Source organism: Melopsittacus undulatus, chromosome 12 (genome assembly GCF_012275295.1).
Source record: "Melopsittacus undulatus isolate bMelUnd1 chromosome 12, bMelUnd1.mat.Z, whole genome shotgun sequence".
Taxonomy (NCBI): domain Eukaryota; kingdom Metazoa; phylum Chordata; class Aves; order Psittaciformes; family Psittaculidae; genus Melopsittacus; species Melopsittacus undulatus.
In genome coordinates, this window is record NC_047538.1 from 12795557 (window position 1) to 12815244 (window position 19688).

The following is a 19688-nucleotide window of genomic DNA, read 5'->3' on the forward strand; positions in this document are numbered from 1 at the left end:
GCTCTGCTTTCATCTCTGAAAACTGCTGTGGCATCATTTCTAGCTACAAGATATAGGCAGGGGCTTTCCAGAACAAGTTGTTCATGAACCAAAATGGACCAGGCCGAGGGAGGGTAAATAGCTGTCACAAGCCGGGATGAATAGATTGCCTGTCTCATACATCCTGAAATGTCTGACCTGTCAAAGCTGTCAGGATCTGGGAATATGCTGGAGGATAAGCCATATTTACATGCCATCTTGGAGGGTGTGTGAGAGGTGAGGCTGAGGGGGGGAGAGGTGACATTTAATCCTTTGCTTGCTGAACCGTAAAGGTTTGCTTTGTGTTGCTTTGCTCCCCTCTGCTTCCCTCCTACTTTAATGGCTGTGATGAATGACAAATGGAGGCAGAGCAGTGAAAACAGGAAACATAATCCCTTAAAAATAAGTGGTGGGAAAGGGAGGGAAGAAACTGTAAATAAAGGAACTCCTGCTTTCATGGGGCAGCTAACAGAGCAGCTAGTGCTGTGTCAGGCAGAATGAGCTGCTATTCCCTGAGGTTACTGAGCATCATCTTGAAGTCCTGGTAGGGAGAGGATAGCCTAATAGTAGGGGAGCAGTGGTCTGCCCTGTGTTGGTTTTGTTGTTTTAGTTTTGCTTATTTTTGAAAAGAAGTTTTAGAATCACTTGTCTTGACTATAGTGTGAGTTTTGGAGGTGTCATTTATATTCACATATCGTTTATAGGCTGCAGAGACTCTCAGTTCTCTCTGGTTGTGAGAAGTGAGTGTTGCTTCTGTATTGTCATTCAGTCCTTTGAAAGCAGAAGGGGTGGAGGGGAGATGACTGCATTAGCTTTGTCTGCCGTGGGACAAGAGCCATTTCGAGCAGTTGGGGGCTGCTCAGCAGGTGCTGTTTTGCCTCAGCCTCCTCAGGTTGCTGCCTCTGGACCCTGGTCATTGATTACTACTGTGTAAAATGGAATGGGACATTCAAGGTTTTGTTGCACACCAGCAAAGTTACTGTTTGTAGGGGAGTGGACAGAATTGTGATGGATACAGCAAAAGCTTCTGTCTGTGGAGCATTTTAGGAGGCATCATGTTGCTGGTTGGCAAGGTTGAAGGCTCACGGGTACTGCAGAACTCAATAAAGGGTGCCAGATAGAGACACATACTACCAGTTCGAGTGGTTTATCTTATAATTCCTTTCATGACATAGTTCTCAGTGGATGTTGGATGGAGTGTCTTCAGTGGGAAGTTGCTGAGGTTGAATGAAAGTGAAAAGCCGGGGAGGGGAATCTTGAGACTCCTCTTATGCCATCTGTGAATAGGTGCTCAGATGAGTACCTGTTGGATCAGTGAAGTCTACTTACCTAGAACTGGTTAACAAGGGTCTTCTAAAGCATGCTTCAGTCCAGACTTCCTCAGCTCCTGCTCATCCTGCCAAGGACAGTCTTCTAACTGCATAAAGTCCTGTTGCTCTGTAGTACAGACTGAAGTGAATGGGATTCCTTTAGTATGACCTGGTACAGTGGAAGAAAGTGGGGCCATTGAGGCGAAATATTTTATCTCTTTGCACTTCTGTCATCTCCTGGAAGATGAAGATGATGATTTCCTTTGTGAATTGGTTTGAACTTTACTTAATGCAAAGGGAAACCAAATCCTTGCCTAAACTGCCTGGGGATGTGTCTGAACTCCACCCCATGGCAGAGATCTTCATTAGGAACTGGCAGGAGTACTACAGAGCTCTCGCTGAGTTCACTTCTTCCAGTTAACTTTGGTTCAGATGCCTTTCCTGAAGCATGATGGGCATGTTTGGGTGTTTGGGTATTTTGTTGGGTTTGTTCCTTTAGTTTTTGGGTTTTTTTAAAAAGCTGTAAGTGTAAGAGAGCTTCAACAACTGTATGATATCTTCTCTGTAATAGCTAGAAGGAGAAATTAAGTTACACAGATCAGTACTTTGAGCCTTTTGTTCCAAAGTGGAGCCTGTATTAATGGAAGAAATGGTCTCCTACCTGTGCACATGAATTGCTGGGTAAAATTGGGTGGCCAGTAGTTTCATGGAATATGGCCATGACTGGGATGCTGCAGAGTCTGAGCTCGGTAAAGCAGTATAAGAAGGGTAGGTGAAAAAGTGGATGACTTCACTACTTATTTCCTGCTTTCTTATGACTTGTGTTGGTAGAGTATTGATCTATAGCAGTGTTTATTTAACTGTAAATTAATTAGCATTAGGGAAATTTACGTGTGTGTATTTTTAGTGAGTTTCAGCCACTACTTGTATGTTTGTAAATCTTGTAGGCGTTTGATAAATACCATTTGGTATTATAAAAAAATTACAAACTCTTGTGTTCTGGCCTCTCTGCTTCCAGTCTTGAGTTCCTCAGAGTACTACTGCTTATGTATTTGTCCTGTCTAACCCCTGTTAATTCAAGAATTTAGTGCTGAAACTTCTGCTGCCTGTTTTGCCTCTTAAGTTTGCCAGGTACCTGCAGAAAACAGCTGCCAGACCAGCTGCCAGCATTGAAAACCAGAAGGTGCTGTCAGAGCTGAGCGGGTGTTAATCACCTGAGCTGTGCTGTGGAGTGGAGCTCCATCCTTGCTTTGAATATTGCAGGGTGGGCCTGAGTGTGATGTGTCTGCATTTGAGTTTCATTGCTTACATGAGTTTGAGAGGAATGGTGGTTGTTCAGCTAGGGGAACACAGAGAACCAGAGGAAGGTGCAGAAAACTTTTACTCAAGTAGTAACTGTTATCTGAGCATGTTACATTGACTCTGCCATTGTCCCTTCCAAGGTTACTGTGCTAGTTTTGCTTAGCATTTTCTCTTACGTTTCAAGGACTGAACTTGGAGGACTACTGAGCTGTAGATTTTCCTGCTGCTTAGATTGACTTGCTGCTGCCAGCACCATCCTAACTTCCAGCTGGGGTCTGCTCAGAGCTTTGACCTGTTCAGCTGCTGCTCCCCTTCTGTGGCTTTTTAACTTGGCAGTGGGTGAGATCCACCTGTTGCCTGTGGTATGGAGCCTGTTGCATGCCCCGCTGTGATATCTCCTGATGATGGAGCAGGACAGCAGCATGCCAGTGATCACATAGTGCTCCATGGTGTTTCTGCTTCATCCCACTTGTGAGGCTGGCTGATGGAAGGTGTGGGTTACTGTGCCTGTCTGAGATGCTTTGTCACTCCTCTCCTTATCCCAGGCACTGTTGTACTGTGCCTCACTTCTCTTATTTTTTTTTCCCTACATTCTCCAGCTTTAGGTGGAATTGGAATCCCCTGAACATTCAAAATTAGCCCTCAGAATCAATAACTGCAAGCTGAAAGGGAGGAGAGGACGTCAATACATGGGCATCTGTGTGCTTGTTCCATTACTCCCCATTTTCTTGAGTCCTTTTTTCCATGCGTGCTGATGCCTTCCACTGGGAGTGTTAGAGGAGAACTCCTCCTCCCAGCCCCCACACCTCTCCCCTGCAGCTGCCAAATGAGGGAGGCACAAAAGATGTCTGTCTGCTTGCTTGGAGGGCACAGCTGATGGCCCAGCAGTGCCTTAGAAACTTATGCTCTGCTACAGGTGCTGGGAAGGAGGGGGAGTTGAGTCCAGGAGATCAGCAAGCACTCTGGTGCTGTTTTCTTGGGAACTGTGGGGAATCCCTGGATTTTTATCTGCTGCAGTGAGGACCAACAGGAAGGGTTCTTTCCACCACATACACACTACGAACCCTTTGGATGTTTGACCCTTTTCTGTCCAGTGTAGCAAGATGGTTTTTTTCTGTCCCAGATACATAGATCTGTTTGTGAAAGAAATGCAGACTGATTTTAAAGTAAAAGTGCACTTGCTGAGGTTGTTGTGTGTGTCTGAAACAAGAGTTATTTCCTTTTTAAAGGGAGGATTTTGGCAGCTGATTTGCTCTTGAAAAGTTCTGTGCATTGTCTCGGTGGCATTCTGTCATTTATAATACCCAAAGGCACTAGTGAAGGTAGTTGTGAGCTTTCTGTAAGAAACTTACCCTAGAAATGCATGTACTTTAATTTAAACATTCTGAACAACGCTGCAAATGTTCTACACAAGAAAGGTATTTTTCTTTTTAGATAGAAAATGTTTGGATGCTCAAGTTCAGCTCTGATTAACAGCCACTTGGATCAGTTTAAAATTAGTTGTGAAGTGTAGAGGCAGACTTTGTTCTTCTGTATTTGTTTAGATAGGGAAGGCTGGCAGTGGTGGGAAGTAGAGAGAAATGTGGAGGACACAATATTATTTTTGATTGTGATAGGGATGTGAAGAAGTCCTTTGTGTAAAGGCTGGGGTAAAGGAGCAATCATCTTTGATAACAGAAAGACTTTGTATATAGTCCTTGTGTTTAGCGACTGTAGAGTGTGCTGCATTATCTCCAGTTACAAAGGAGTGAGCTAAGAATACCATAAGATACGATGGAGAACATCCTGCTTCTGTTTTAAGAAGAAAATGGTCACCTCATTACACAAATATAATTTGGATTTATAAAGCTTGAGAAAATGACAGCTTGGACAGACTTTTTATTGAAAGCTCAGCAGATGAAACCAAACTGAAATTTTCTTTATTCTGTTTGGTTTTGCTGATAAGCATCATGTATCATCTGCAAAGAAATTTCCGATGGCCAGGAGCAGAATGATGCCTGGCTGTCCTCTTGCCCACAGACAGCTCTGTAACTTGCACGTCTGAAGTCAGTGCCGCACACGACAACACTTAATATTTGTTACTACATTTTATAGTTTTCATTTAGCTTTGTTTCATTCTACCTGGCAAAACATGAGGTGTTCTTGCATTGGCTTGTTCCTTTGCCTCAGTTTAGTGGTAACCACACCCAGAGTTCAAGTCCCAGCACAGTTTACATTCCGGAGTCTTTAACTGCTGAAATACTGGCCAGAAAGTACCAATAAATCTGGAGAGTATTTAAGTTTTGGAGAGGTTGGCTTTTCTACCTGAGTTTAAAGTATCTGGGAATGTGCTGTAACCTTGACAATTGAGATGTGTCATGTACACCTGTGAAATCATGGGAAAAAAAGAGGTTCAAAGCTCTGCCTGGTATATTTGAAGCACTGTCTGGGTGAAACTCTGGTTTAGTAGGTCCTTGTAGTACGAGCTCTGAAATCCTGTGCATGTTTCATTTATTGATTTGTGCATATGAAGATAAAAATAAACACTTTTTTTGCTCAAAAGAAGTTGGTCTGAAGAGTATGATGCCATTTATTTAAGTCTGATTTGAGAATGCTGTAAAGCTAAATTGTTACAACTGAATCAGCATGTTCTCTTACGATGGTGGTTACTTAGGGATACCCCTTTCATGGGAGACATGTCCTCTTTTAGCTGCAAAGCTGGGTTTGTAAATGAAAATTCATGGAATAGCTTGATAGAATATCTGCATATTTCAGCTTACTTTTCTGACCATTTCTTGGCCAGTCCAATCTTCCAGCTTAATCAAGGTCAGGCTTTGTAGTGAAGCTGCAAACTGGTATGAGACAAGGGTGATTTATTAAATTGACTTTGGGAAGGCCTCAGTAACAGGATTTGTTTCTGAGCAAAGAGGCCAGGCTCCTTGTGCTGGCATAGCAGAGCAGTGTTCCCACAGCACTATCCTACCAGACCAGCAAGCTGTGACCTCTCCTGCCAGGAACTGCTCCTTCCTGCTTTTCAGTGTCCACTCCTCTCTGGGAATGTAAGTCTGCTGCGGTCAGAGCTAAGACTGTAGAAACACCTACATAATTTCTTAATTCTGCCTGTCAAAAAAGCAGCATGTAAAGCATATGATGTTGCTGCTTTTTTCCTGTAGTGATTTGTAACCTGTGAATATGCATGGGCCCATCATCAAGCAGGTTCTTCATTTGAGCTGGCATCCATCCTTTTGGTCTGCATTGCCTCTGGGGTAATCAGTTTCAAAACCATCTCTGTTGCCCTTGCACTCCTTAGATGTCTACTTAAAGAGCCACATGGCTTGTTCATTGTCCCTTCAGCTTGATGCCCTTGCTATCATTGTAAGGTGATGTAGAGGTAAAGAGGTTTTTTATCACTGCAGCAATCCTCAGGCAGCTGATTCTTCTGATGGTGAAAAACTACTTCATACTCTCCAGGAGGCTAATGTCTTCAGAATTTGTTGAATAACTGTGTTATGACTGCAGCCATAATGAGCTGTAATTGCAGACAAATGCATGTACAAGTTGGTGGCTGACACCATTTTTGTGCATGCATAATGTCCTTATCTGTGTTCTTTTGGGTATCTGCTGCACTCTGGTTTTACTTGCTCTACTGTAGCAATGTTGAGAGTCCTCTTCTTTAGAAAATCAGGTTTTATAATGTTCGAAAAGCAAGACAGATACAGTCCTTCAGGTATGCTATAAAAGATGTAGTTCTGGTGTTAGTTTGCTGTGCACACGTCATCAAAACTTTTAAATGCCTTACAGAGTGTGTTAATTCTTTTGGTTTTTTATTGTATGTGCAGAATAAGTTGTGGGTCAGTGGTAAGGCCTTTTCTGCTTGCATTTGTGCAGTGCATGAAGTGTGAATTCTGTCTAAATTCTGTTTCAGGAAAAGATACACAATTGATCCACTGACATGCTGATGTTTTGGTGTTCATTGTTGTCCATATGCATATGATGTAAATTAGTTTGTTTAGTCAGCATAAGAGCTCTGACCCTATAAGCCTTTGGAACTGCATAACTTTTTCCTGTTTGCAAAGTGTGTAAGGCTTGTGCGGGGTGGTTTGATCACCTGGAACATCACAACTTCCCATGAAAACATTGGCTTGAAGGTGAAAGTTTCCCTTACTCAGGGCAGAGTCTGTGCAAAGGTCTAATGTATGGCTCCTCTTCCAGGCAGCATAAGGAGGGAAGTGCTCCTGCAGAGCTTCATGCAGACCCTAATTTCCCTAAATATTTAATTGCATGGTGTAGATTACTCATTGATGTGTGTGTGTGGTGTGGTCTTCCTTATCTGTGTATGCTGCACAGAGTGTACTGCTTGTACAGCCCCTGAGCATACTGTGTAACTTGTCAAATCTAAACCAGTTTTCAATGACTTGCCCCAGGGTTACTCCTTTTCCTCACTGAAGGGTACTTTCCTGCTTATTTTAATTACGACTGTTTCTTCATTCTACTTTCAATAAAATACTATATCTTTTTTCCTAAATTGACAGGCACTCTTGTAGCACACTGTTGGGGGCATTGATTAAACAAAATATTTGGATTTGCTTATCTAAGTGCCTTATTTTACAGAAACATTAGAAAGAATCAAACTAGGTCTGTAGGATCTGCAGATCCTATGCCTGCTTGTGCATACTGAGGGCATCTTGCCTTATGCCTTTGTGTTTCTGTAGGAGTTATTTTGCTGTGTTTTGAATTGGATTATTTTGCAGGTTACTTATTTGTCTTTTCAGGAGCACATGCTCCAAAGCTATGGAGTTTTTGATTTTTTTAGTGTTTCTTCTAGTGTTTTCAGTGTATCTTCTAACCATATGTTCTGATGTATAATCCCATGTTCTCAAATGATTTTCAAGAATCCTTTTTTTTTCCCAGGTAGTTATAATCTTTTTGTATTTCTTTGTCCTGGCCCACAAATATCTCAGACTTTTCACAGAGGGCAATTTTTGCAGTTTCTGAGGGAGAGACCAGACCAGTAAATTTTTAAGCCTACAGTAAATATTTCAGTGAATTATGTGTAGGAATCACTTCAGGAGCTCAGGTTAGATATGTCCCTGAAATGTAAACTGTCTGCTGAAGATCAGTGCTGACAAGCATCCACATAGACAAGCATCCACACAGGATTTGAATTGGCAGGAGAAACCAGCTTGAAAGTGGTAGCACTGAGAAAATCTACATAAAGTACTCAGCAGCATTTAGATGAACAGAGCCCATTCTTCCAGTGCAGAAACATTGTCTCGGTTGTCTGACTAAGAATTTCCAAATGTACAGAATTGCTTTCTTGTATTGCATTTCAGATACCTTATTTCATCACAAGTCTAAAGCTCGAACTCCAGTTTTAAGTTGACAATTACCATGCTGTTGGCTGCCTTTAGGAACGTGGCAACAACTTAAAAAGTATTGGGGAATGAAGCGCAGGAGCATAAAAGACATGCACAGTTGCTGAAATGGGTTTAGGAATTCAGTTATTGTGTATTTCTCAAAGTGCTGTCTGTCTTTTATTCCAGGAGGCAGGTTTTTCTCTAGCAAGATCTGCAGCTGATGTGGGCACAAGATAGAAAAGAGCAAATTTTAAAAGTGTATCTCTTCCATTATATCTTAGCAAGAAATCAAGACTTGATGCTGCCATGCAGTGTCTCTGCCAGTAGGCAGCAACATATGCAGCTAATGTGCACCAAATAACTTTTCATACACCCTTCTTAAATTATATTGTTGTGTTTTGGGACAAAATAAGAGGCAGGACTTTGGAATTTCCTGGCTTTTGTTGAGCACTAGAACTACAGTATTTTTTTAAAGTATATAGTAATATACTGTATATTTTTAAATCATCCCCCTCTTCTTTTTTGCTCAGTCCCCTCTGCCACTTTTGAGTGTTGCTACCTGCAAAGGACAAGATGGCAAAGCTTCCTCGTCTGTTAGACTGTAGCCTTCAAATTCCTTTGTGTTAAAGGGAATTAATATGGCTAAAGGCTGGCTTAAAAAGCTTCTCCAGTACTGTTGCTCTCTGAAGAATGGTTCTGCAGGGCAGCTATTTTCCCTCAGTTTTGCTAGGGAGGAGAACTCATTTTCTTTCCTGTGGAATTGTAAGATTTGGTTACTTCCTGAGCCTAAAATAACTTACCCTGGTGCTTAAGCCTTGCTAGCAGCTGAGAATGGCTGAAGAAGCATTTGCTTCTTCTACTCCTTAACCTGTCAAGTTTTCAGATTATCCTTGCTTGTGCTCTGCTGGTAGAGACCAGGTGGAAAATAAAAAAGCCCCCGTGCTTATCTGTGGTCAGCATTGACTGGAAGGGAGGGCTTATCTCTTCTCCCCATGCGTCCTAGAGGAAGCCAGGCTGAAGCAGTGAATCCCATTTCTTAACAACAGGAAAACCCATACTTTGACTGAAAGGGAATGATTGATTGGAAAAAAACCAACCAACCAACCAACATCCCTCCCCCCAAAAAAAGAAAAGTAAAAAAAAATGCACCAAATAGTTGGGATTGGTGTCAAGAGGCTGAAGCTGTATTTGTGATGTGCTGAGGTATGGCAGTGACCCAGCTGCCTTCCCGCTGCAAACACAGGGCTCCTGGAGCTGTGGAAACTACTCAGGCTTAGCCAGCAGTCTGGTTCTGTGTGCTGGAGGTCAAAGAGCATCATCCTACAGATGGATTTTTATTTATTTATTGAACTTCCATTCTGTAGAAGTGTGCATAGCAGGTTTTGGCTCAGCGAGACTCCAGATTGTCTTTATACAGCCTGTGTGTGTGAGCGTAGGAATAGTGGTGGGATATATACAGGAGCTGGATTAATCTTTGTCTTTGTTAAGCTTCCTTGTGTTGCAATACATTGACAGTGGATGTGACGTATTCCAGAGCATAATTTTAGGAGAAATTAAGAGGATGTGTGAGGAGGGATGCCCTCTTACAGTAGTGACCTTCCTACCTGTAAAGCTCCCAAAGTAATGTGTTAATGAAGATGCCAAATCAGTTACTGTATAAACTTGTCCAGAGCCTGGCTGCACTGGCATCCCCAAACTCGCACTGAAGGGAGTGCATAGGGATAAAAACTATAGTCACTGCGAATTTGGAACTAGTGCAGGCTTTTTCTCTATGCCCTTGCAGAAGCTTTGATTAAAGGGTTGGTAGTAGGAAAGGTAAGAGAGGAATAAACTGTGGCATTTAGAAGAGCTTGATTGCAGGATAGCATTGTAGCTTGGTGATGATGGGGGTGTATGTAAGACTTTGAGGGTCTTGGATTCATGTTCTTTTGAGCTTCTGCTGTGATGCCTGGTGGTGTTTTGCTTGTTTCTATAGTAACTTAAAGGTGTCTAATTTTCCTTGTCTCAGAAACCTGTTCCTGAATGAAGCTTTGGAATTTTCCCTCCTTGGGATTGAATGATTTGGTCCTTAGCCATGTAGATGATCTTGATTCATTTACCAAATCCTCCCTGCTCTGAGAATTGATTTGCTGTGTATGTGCGTTCTGGTGAGTGGCTCGCCTGGGAAAACTTGAGTTGATGTTTTCTGTAATAACTAACTTTTGCCCAGAGATCTCAAAATATTTTGTTTTTCCAACTTTAAAGTTCCAAGGGCAAGCAGATATTATTTCAGTTCAAAAATGGAGGAAGTCAGGACACTGCTGGCTACTAATCTGGTTCTTCATAGATTCTAACTGTTCGCTGGTAGTACCTGATACAAAATACTCTGTTCTGCTTAGCTGTTGTCTGTCTGTCACATATCCTAATAGTAATGAATGAAATAATAAATTTAGCATATCTGCACATTTTAAAAAGATAAAAAGTATTGGAAAAACTTTTATTTTTGACAAACAGATGCATTTCTAAAATACTGGGGCTCATTCCTATTACATTAAAGGAATTGCTGTCCCAGATGGTTAAACACAAAGGGACTAGTTATACAGCTGACTTGTATTCTCTTAGTAACCATGATGCCGTCCTGTCAAACCTTGCAGAACTTTTCCAGGGATTGCTTTGAATCACTGTCATTTTTTTAAGTCGGACTTTGTACATATGCAAGATACAGAGAAGGACAAGTTCACTGGGCCACTTCTCATAAATAATGAACTGCCCAAGTGATGCTGCAAGTAGCTATAGGTGTTGCCAATTGCCAGAGCAGTCTGATTGCCTTCAGATAGCTGTAATGTTGCAAGCAATTGAATTTAAATTACTGGAATGCTCCTGATTTCCAGCAGTCTTGGAGGTGTGGAAAGTGCTTTCTGCCTTGGATTTCCTGCATGCCAAGTCGTTTGCCAGCTGTCATTCTCTGAGAAGCCACCTTCTGTTTGCCATCCTGTCTCTCTGGATTGAATTCTCTCTTTGTCACCAGTTCTACTCTTCTTTTCCTCCTCAGTTTAAATTCTTGTTCCTACACTTGCAGACAGAAGCATACCTAAATTAAGCTTTAGTTCTCCTAATCTGCAGTTCTAGCTCACTCGGTGCAAAGCTATTTCCCTGTTGATTTTATCCTTTGCAGTGTAATTTTGATATAATTCTTATGTTACCAGGATCATCCATTAACTACTGCCAGGAGAAGTATTAACTCACATGCATGTATAATCTATTACACAGCTGACATTAAATGTGTTCCCCATGTAAGGAGGAAAAATGTTTCAATTCCTCTAATGTAGTAAAAAATGTCTGGAGCTAAGAATTCCTGAGCCTTTGGATGGAATACTGAAGGAGGATTTGGAAATTTTTGGGATTACTTGTTTGTGCAGGAAAAAAAGTTGTTTGATGGGTTTCTGTTTAAAGCAGCTGCTTTTTAATGACTTCTGTTTGAAGCTTTTTCTTCAATCTTCCATTTCTTCTGGACAGCACTGTAGAATGTCTGTGCTCTATTTTGTGTAAGTAATGACATCCCAAGAAATACCACTTCTTTTTCCATGTGCAAGCTCTTTTCATCCCTGAGAGCCTTGATCTGTAGGATCACTCTCATGGGTTCTGCTATTTAAAGAATGGAAGAGGTTTTGGCATTGGATGCCATTGTGTATAATACCTCCCGTATGTGGCATGAGAACAAAGGGAAAAAGCTATCATTGGGAGCAGGGAAATAGGTTTGACTAGACATGTTGTTGTGTTGTAAGTAATTAAATACATAAAATAAGTAGCTGTAGTAGTGGATTATGCCGGTTTTCAGTTACAGATGGTGAAACTAAATGGGAATCTGTTACCATTTAAAGAAACTAAGCATGAGGGGCTTGTCCAGGGTGGTTCCCTCCTTCCCTTATATCTAATTCAATAACCATGGGCAGTGGGGAGGGAGAGGTATAAAATACCCAACAACTAGATGGGGAGTAACATAAAGGCTTCTATTCATGGTTTCTTCCCCAACTTCTCGCTTCCCTTAAATATACATATATTATACACAGCATTTGGGCCTATCAGTTGAGTTGGTTTTGGTCGGTTTAAAATGGGAACGTGGTGTTTTGAGGCTAGGCACTAAACCACAAAACTAGTTGAGCTGATTGCATGGTGCCTAAAGCTTCCTGGCACATGATGCAGCCTTGGCCTCCCGTTGTGTGCAGGCCTCCAGATGTGGAGGGCTGTGTACCCGACCCACGCTGTTGCATTCTTAGGATCTCTGTAATGCATGGACAGCATTCCATAGGTGAAGTGGATTATTAATAGAATTTGAAGGAGGTGAGAATCTTACTGGATGTGTCCTCTTCAAAGTTTCTCATGAAACTCCATAGGGCAACCTGCTGTGTTGTAGGCCTGGTGTCCTGGCATCTGTACAGCCAGTGGCTGTTTTACAGAAATGCTTGAGACAGTGGAATAGGAATATTCACATACTAGAACTTTTCCAGCCTTGGCTTCAGCAGACCTTGTGGGCTAAGCAAGAGGCATCTGAGGTTCTTGGAGGATACCAGGCAAGAAAGTTTACATTCTGGTCAGAGAGAAGCAAGGGGGACTGGTAAGCCTGTCCTATCTAGAGGGCAGATTAGCGAGAAAATACTATTACTGGGAGAGAGGGACATTTTAATTCTGGCCTGTTTATATGCCTAAAAGGTAAGTCTGGGTTTGAATATGAAATTGTATATCCAGAGGGAAATTCATTTTGCAATGTGCTCATTCCAGGTTTTTGCTGAGAAGCGGGTTTTAAACACCTGCCTTTTGAACTCCCAAGCTTTCTTAATGTGTGCTACTGCACCTTTCCACATTCCCCACTATAAGGCACAGCATGATTGCCTACTCCCAAGTGACAGTGGGATTTGCTGGTTGGTTACATGCACCTGGTGAAAATGGCACTGATCAATAATGTCCTCATGAGACCAGTTCATGGGATGCCAAGACATGTGATGGTCTTTCCTAAATGCTTTCCATTTGCCTGGCCTGGACTGGAGAAGGGGGGAGCCTAAGCTCTGTGTTTAAGGGGTGCTCTGGGGTTAAGCTCTGTTTGGTGCACTGCTAGTTAATACTGTCATTTGAGAGGACATGCTGTTGCAGTAACTACTTTTCCATGATTCTCAGAGCGCATTCATCCACAGCACTGGGCTATTATGCCTCTGTTACCTAGGGTCTGTGTCATCCCCCGACACCTTCTGCTGGGAGAAGTGCCAGCATCCTCTAAAGAGCCCCCTCTGACAGTGGCTGATAGCCAGTAATCCCTTTGGAAAAGTCTGTGCACTGTGAGACTGTTGTGCTGCAGATCCTGCTGTTACTAAATTTTGCAATTCACCCTTGGCTTTTTTTCAGATCCCATGGGGAGCTTGGTTTCCAAGAAGCAGCTACAGAAAAGGAATAGTGGCTGCTCTTTGCTAGGGACATGTTAGTCAGTGCTCATCCTTCCCTGTGGAAGGGAGGCAGCCATCGAAGGAGACTCACGTTAGGCTCAAATCCTTATAATCAAGACACCACAGCAGCAGGAACACTTTGTGGTTCTCTATTAAAATAGTCTCTTGTGTGAGCACTACAGGTCCTGAGACTCTCACTGCCTTTGCTTCTGTGAATCTTTGTGCCTCTTTGAGCTGATGTGCGTAATATCAAGTTAACTTCAGGTTCAGTCTAAGATTAAATCTCCAAGCTTTAGAAGAGTGACCTGGCAGTTATAAGGTCCTGTGGTGACTCATCGAGAATAGGGATGGTGATTAATATTGAACAACCAAGTACTGTTGTTAACATCCAGTTTATGTGATGTCTAGGCCACCATACAGCTACCTTTTGACAAGGGTGAGATGTGCTTCTTTCCCCCCCTCCCCCCATTGCCCTGTTTGTCAACATCAGACACTAATCATAATCAGAAGAGAAACTCTTGCAGTAGAGTTGGACAAAATACGGATCCTCATCTTCCTGTTGAAGAGGGGCATAATGATCAAAAGCAAGAGACCTCATCCACTTGATACAGAATTGAGGATTGAGTAATCTTTGAGTGGTGTTTGGTAGGCACAAGGGTATACTGGCTTCATCTAGGAAGTTCTTATCTTGCTAAGAACTGAACCTAGCCTTCAGGTTCATGAAAGCTTTGTTAAGCTTCATTAATGAATTTGTTAAGCTTCATTAATACATGGGGATCATCAGTGCAGGTGCTTATGAAGCTTCATGTTTTACCTTTGCTGTTACGATCAGAAGTAATTTGCAACAGGAATGAGTTGTCCTTGTTTTGTTTCTCTTCTCTCATTCCCATCTGTTAAAAACAAACCTATAAACAAAAATGAGGCTATTCCATCATTTTTCATCTCTATTACACTGCTGTTAAAAGACAGCTTGCCCTTTAGAAAATGATCCGTTGATACTGACGTCCAGATTATTTTTGTTTTAGGACAGAATGGACATGTTTCACTTCCTGTAGCTCCTTCTGTGTGTGGCCACTTGTGGTCCACAGGCCCTGTGTTACTGATGTGAAACTAACGGCTTCAACGGTTGTGATTATTAAGAGGAAGAAAATGCCTGAGGGCATTTGTCATCCGTGTTGTGTGAACTGTGTTTCTTCCATTACTACTTGATGTAATTCTCTGTGGCATCTTTAACACCCGCTGTTTTTATAGTTTATGCTTTCTTGATCGAAAGCTTCTTGGCCAAGGATCTAGGCTAAAATTTGTTCAAGTAGCTTGGGTCTACGTCTCTGAGGTCTCTCATTCTCTCACGAATTACTCAGATACATGAGGTACCAGTGTGGTCCCTAAAATTCTCCATGTCCTGTGCCAGTTAATTAATCCCTTTTTAATTTACCTTCCCAAGATACCTTCTTCCTTCTCTATTTTCGATGTTTTTTGGTTCAGGAAGATAAATGAGTATTTGGGACAGAAAAGGTGCCTCTTGAATGTGGTGTTTGTTTTATAGTAGTGATGTCCTGAACAGGATTTCCATTGCCACATACAGCCTTTGTAATAAAATGTGCCCACAGTGCTAGATGGGTATGTTTTAAGAACTATATGAAATCTGTACTGTGGCACTTTGAAGAACTAAAACAATCCCAGGTTAAAGTGTTCTTTTTTTCTGGTCTGTCTTCCATTCTGGGCAAACCCTACTCTTGGGGCAGGAACCAACTTTGTACACTATGCAAGTAAATACCCTGCTTAGCACATCAGATACCTAGTCCCATATAGCAAATTACAAGTAGTATTTATGTCTTTCTGCTGTAGTAGTATTGACAGGAGTGTTGGTTCGTCTTAGTAATTCTTCAGTTATCTCAAGCCTATCAAAGTGTGCGGGTCTGTCAGACAGTATAGTTGTTGTTTAAAAGTGCTGCTGCAAGTTCAAGTGAAGCATTAATCCAGGAAACGTAGTGGCATGCAGCGATCCTGTAGAAAACAGTTACTGTGCTGGTGAACAGTATCTGCTCTGTGCAGCTTGCAGCCTGAAACGTCACAACTTCTATTTCAGGGCTGTGTCAAATTGCTTTAGGGCTGGACCAAGCATCAACACAACACGTCTTCCAAGTTTCTGTAGAAGTCCTAGTAAAGAGTATCTAAATATAGTGCTGATGTACAAGTGTTCCTTTATTTTTCCTCTGTTGTTTTAGTTGCCTCTGGTTGTACGTTTATTCCATTCAAAGAGGGTTAGGTTTATTTCTCTGAAGTTTTCACTCAAAATATTTGACTACCTACAAACATGATGTGAAAGACAAGAGATTAAAACGTATACATATGTTTCCTGTAAAAGGAATGAAGGTATGAAGCAACTAAGCTTTAGAGCAGCCAGCAGGCCACAGCTGTGCTGCATGGAGGAGTACAGCCATCCTACTGGGTGTGCTCTGTTACTGGCACAAGCATTAACTGTGCATAGAGTTTACTCAGTTTAGAATAAGTATCTGTGCCTGGTTCTTTTTGTTCTTTTTTTTTTGTTGTTGTTTTTTCTTACAAAATGGTCTGGTCAAGTCAAAAACCATGGCCTGGATCCTCTCTCTCTGATTTGGGGTGGGGGAGAGCGTAAGTGTGAGCATTCCTTCTATTTGATCCTCTTCCAGTGAGCAGTTTACTCCATCTAAGAGACTTCTCTGCTTCTGGATATGCCTCTGGACTGTCTAAGGTTGACATCATTCCTAAATTGGTTGTTTCAGGGGTAGGTGGTGCTAGCCACCTACCTATTGTAGACTGGCTTCCAGTGAAATGCAAATTGTTGTGTTAACCTTGCTTGAATGAGGCCAAAGAATCATTTAGGTCTCTGTCCTTCCTAAGGTGTCTGGTCAAGATGCTGAGATCATATGGGTATTTGAAATGCATTTTGGCACAAAGTTCTATTATCTCTTGACCCACATGAAGAGCTTTTGGAAGTTCTGTGTCTATGGCTTGAAGATTTCTGGATTTTGTCTCAAAGAATCTTCTAAAATCTTATCCTGTTGTAGAAGCCTCTCAGTAGGAGTCTGGTGTGGATTCCTTGGGTTTAGCCTGTGTTTTGGCACAGCCAAATTCTGTTCCCAGATACTTGGGAGAACTGCTCAACCTTCTGCTGCTGTGGGTTGTGTGTGTGTATGTATATGTATATATATGTATGTGTGCATGTACACACACTTGGTGCATATATTTTGTGTATCTTGACACCTTGTGTCCAGAGCTTTTCCTTAACAAGCTTCTTTCACTACTAGGGAAAGAGAGGGTGTTGTGCAGGACAGTGGGGTGTGAGTGCACACTCCCTTGAGATTCTGTTGACTTTGTAACTTGCCTGGGAATGAGTCCTCATCATTCAAAGGGAATAATGTCCTGAGCTGCATCATCTGCAGTACAGCAATAGTGCAAAGGCTTCCCTAAGGCTTTCAGCAGTTACTGCTGTTTTCACAGGTAAGTCCTTGTCCTGCTTTGCCCTCTTCTCCTGTACCAGCTGATGTGAGTTACAGCTTCTGAGTGCCCTTGAAGTGTGTGTGGTAGTTCCAGCTGTCTGCATAGGCTCTGATCCTGCCTGGGTCGGTGTGCCTCTGCATGTCTGCAGCTTCCCTCAAAGTCTTAGGGAGTACAAGAGCTCAGTTCTTGGCCTTGGTGCAAAGTTATTCAATGAAACTACTTTGTGACCTTCTGGGTACAAGTACTCTAATAATTTACTTTGAGGGGTACTGCCTGAGCAGGAGCTCCGCTTTGTAGATAGAAAAGAGGAAAGAATGTGGGGGACAACATCATCTAAATAGGTTGTTTCATCTTAGTTGGGACTGTTGTGGTCCTGTTTTCATTTGGATTTAATTAATTGGTGGTTTAGTGCTTCCCCTTGGCATGGCTTCAAAATCACTTGTTGGCTCATTCATGCTGTGGGATGGCAGGGCTTAACAAAATGGTGTTACACATCTGTGTTACCAAAATAAGATTCCTCTTATTGCATATTTTGATAAAATCTGAATGGCAATAAATCAGTCAATGATGCTGAAGTGTAAAATAGCACTGTTGGTGTCTGATGGAGTACACCATGTGATCTGAGTGACAGGTCTTTCATCTGCTCTTCATATTTTCTGAGAACTCTGACCAGCACCACTATGCTGCTTGTTTGTGAATCATGTGTTTCTAAGCTTATTCTTCACAATGACAATAATTAGGAGATTTCCACTTCTAAAAACAGATTCTGTAAAGAAGCACACAGTTTGGGAAGAAAGGTGGTGTCAGGCAAGAACTTACTAACCCCGAACAAGCCTTGATATGTGACCCCAGCTACCTTGGTCTTATCTAGTAATTTCAAGGGAAAAGAGATGGGGAGTAGATAGTGTTTATTAATGCTGGAAGGGAGCTGTGTGCTACCTTCAGCATCTTCAATTAAAAGTTCCTATAACTACCTTGCCATGGTTATGAATGACAAAACTGTTTTTTTCTTCTCCAGCCAGCTGACAGGAAGACACTGAGCTTGGGCAGCAGCTGTGCTCAGAAAAGGTTGTTAGTGGTGTAGGCAGAGCCATCTGCATAGCAAGGCATTTAGCTTGGGTTGCTTGTTCTAGGCCAGTATGATAAATCAATAGCTTATGGTTTTGGGTTTTGTTTTTTTTTTTTTTTTTACAGTGTAGCAAGGAAGATGGTGGCTGGCTTTGTTGGCTTCTTGGTGTTCCAGTGCTCTAGTGAGAAACCAAAACAATATGGGGATAAAAGCCAGAGCAGCTCATCCTGGAAGGTCTAGAAACAGCACAGTGTTCTTATCAGACACAAGTGCTGTTTTTTTTTCTAAACAGACTTTATTACCCCCACTGCCTAGGGCTGGTCCTCCCTTCCCTTCCAACAAAACTGACAGTTCAGTTCAACTCTTGTTTTAACAGGCGCTTTCCTCTTTGCATGGCAGGACTTTAGGTCTGCTCTAGTTAAATACAGGAAATGGTATCTGTACATCATGGGTTGCGTTGTTAACAGATTGTACTGTGACAATTGATTTGTTTAGTTTCTATAAATTTCTAATCTCTTCTACTTCTCTGGAGATTTCTGTTTCCAGATGTTGTTTGAAATGGCTGCAAAACTCAGACAACTGTGGAGAACAAAATAGTAAATAGTATGCTGATTGTGGCTGGAATTTTCATCCATTCACCTGGCAAATGATAAACCCACACTAGATATGAGAGAAGCAGCCTAACAATGTGGTTAGTACATGCAGTTTCCTTTTAGGCTTTGTTTCTAGGGTTTGTTTTAGAAAGGAAATGAAAGCCATAGTTTGAGCACAGCAGTAGTACTGACCTGAACATTTGTTCCATGCCACCTCTGTGCTGTTATGCTGATACACTGTGTGGAGATGATCAGTAGAATGGAAGCTTTGGGTACTAAAAGAACACTTTTTCCAGTTTTTTTCTTTAGCTTAGCCAGCTCCTGGTTTATTGTGCTGCCTGGAAACATGTCTGTTGAAGGACAGTGGGAGGGACATGGATAGGAACCTACGAAGTGAATGAAGACTGCTCGGATCCTAAAACTTTAGCTCTCATATTGCATCCCTGCTTTTGTTGGGAAATAGTCTGACTTCTGGGTTCTTCTCCTTATAGCTGTGTGTCATTCATTGGTGTTTACTTATTTGGTTTTGGTTTTCGACCTTATTTTTCATGAAAACCTTTTTTTCTCTTTCAGTCAGCTTGCACCACTGATCTAGTCAGTGCTAAAGCTCCTGGTGCCTTTGGTGCATAGCAACATGGTCTTATGAATGTATCTGCTTGTCCATGTGTTTTTGTACTGAAAGAAGTCTTTAATTAGTAACCAGGTCTAAAATTTGCTTTCTGCCTGTTAGACTTGCAGTGAGTGAGAACCGCTTAACTTGGTACACAACCGAGTAAGGAATGGAAAGGAAAACTGAAAAGGTGTTCCAGTTTGCTCTGGGAATTATTTTGCCAAGAACATCCAGTGGCCTGACTGCCAGCACGAACTGAACATGGAAACCTTTGCAGCCTGCCTGGGAAAACAGAACAGGGGAGAAATCTAACAACATAGATCCTGAATGAAAACAGATTAACTTCCTGCTCTCTCCAAGGCAGGAGTCTTAAGAGGTATTCATCTATGTTATGGAGCATTACATTGTGCCATATGACTTAGAGGTAAACATTTAGGAGAAGGAATAAAAAGAAGAAAAAAGGCAACAGGAGTTTCACTGGTTTGGCCCTGCCCTGTCCTGTGAGCTAAGTGTTCTCATGCGCTTCCTTGAATGGATAGTACCTGTATAATTC

General features: G+C 41.9%; 1 protein-coding gene across 1 annotated transcript in view; it reads left to right on the forward strand.

Annotated features, from left to right (window-relative positions):
• Nucleotides 1-19688, forward strand: part of BCR (BCR activator of RhoGEF and GTPase) — a 98075-nt gene that overhangs the window by 19207 nt on the left and 59180 nt on the right. The window lies entirely within an intron of this gene.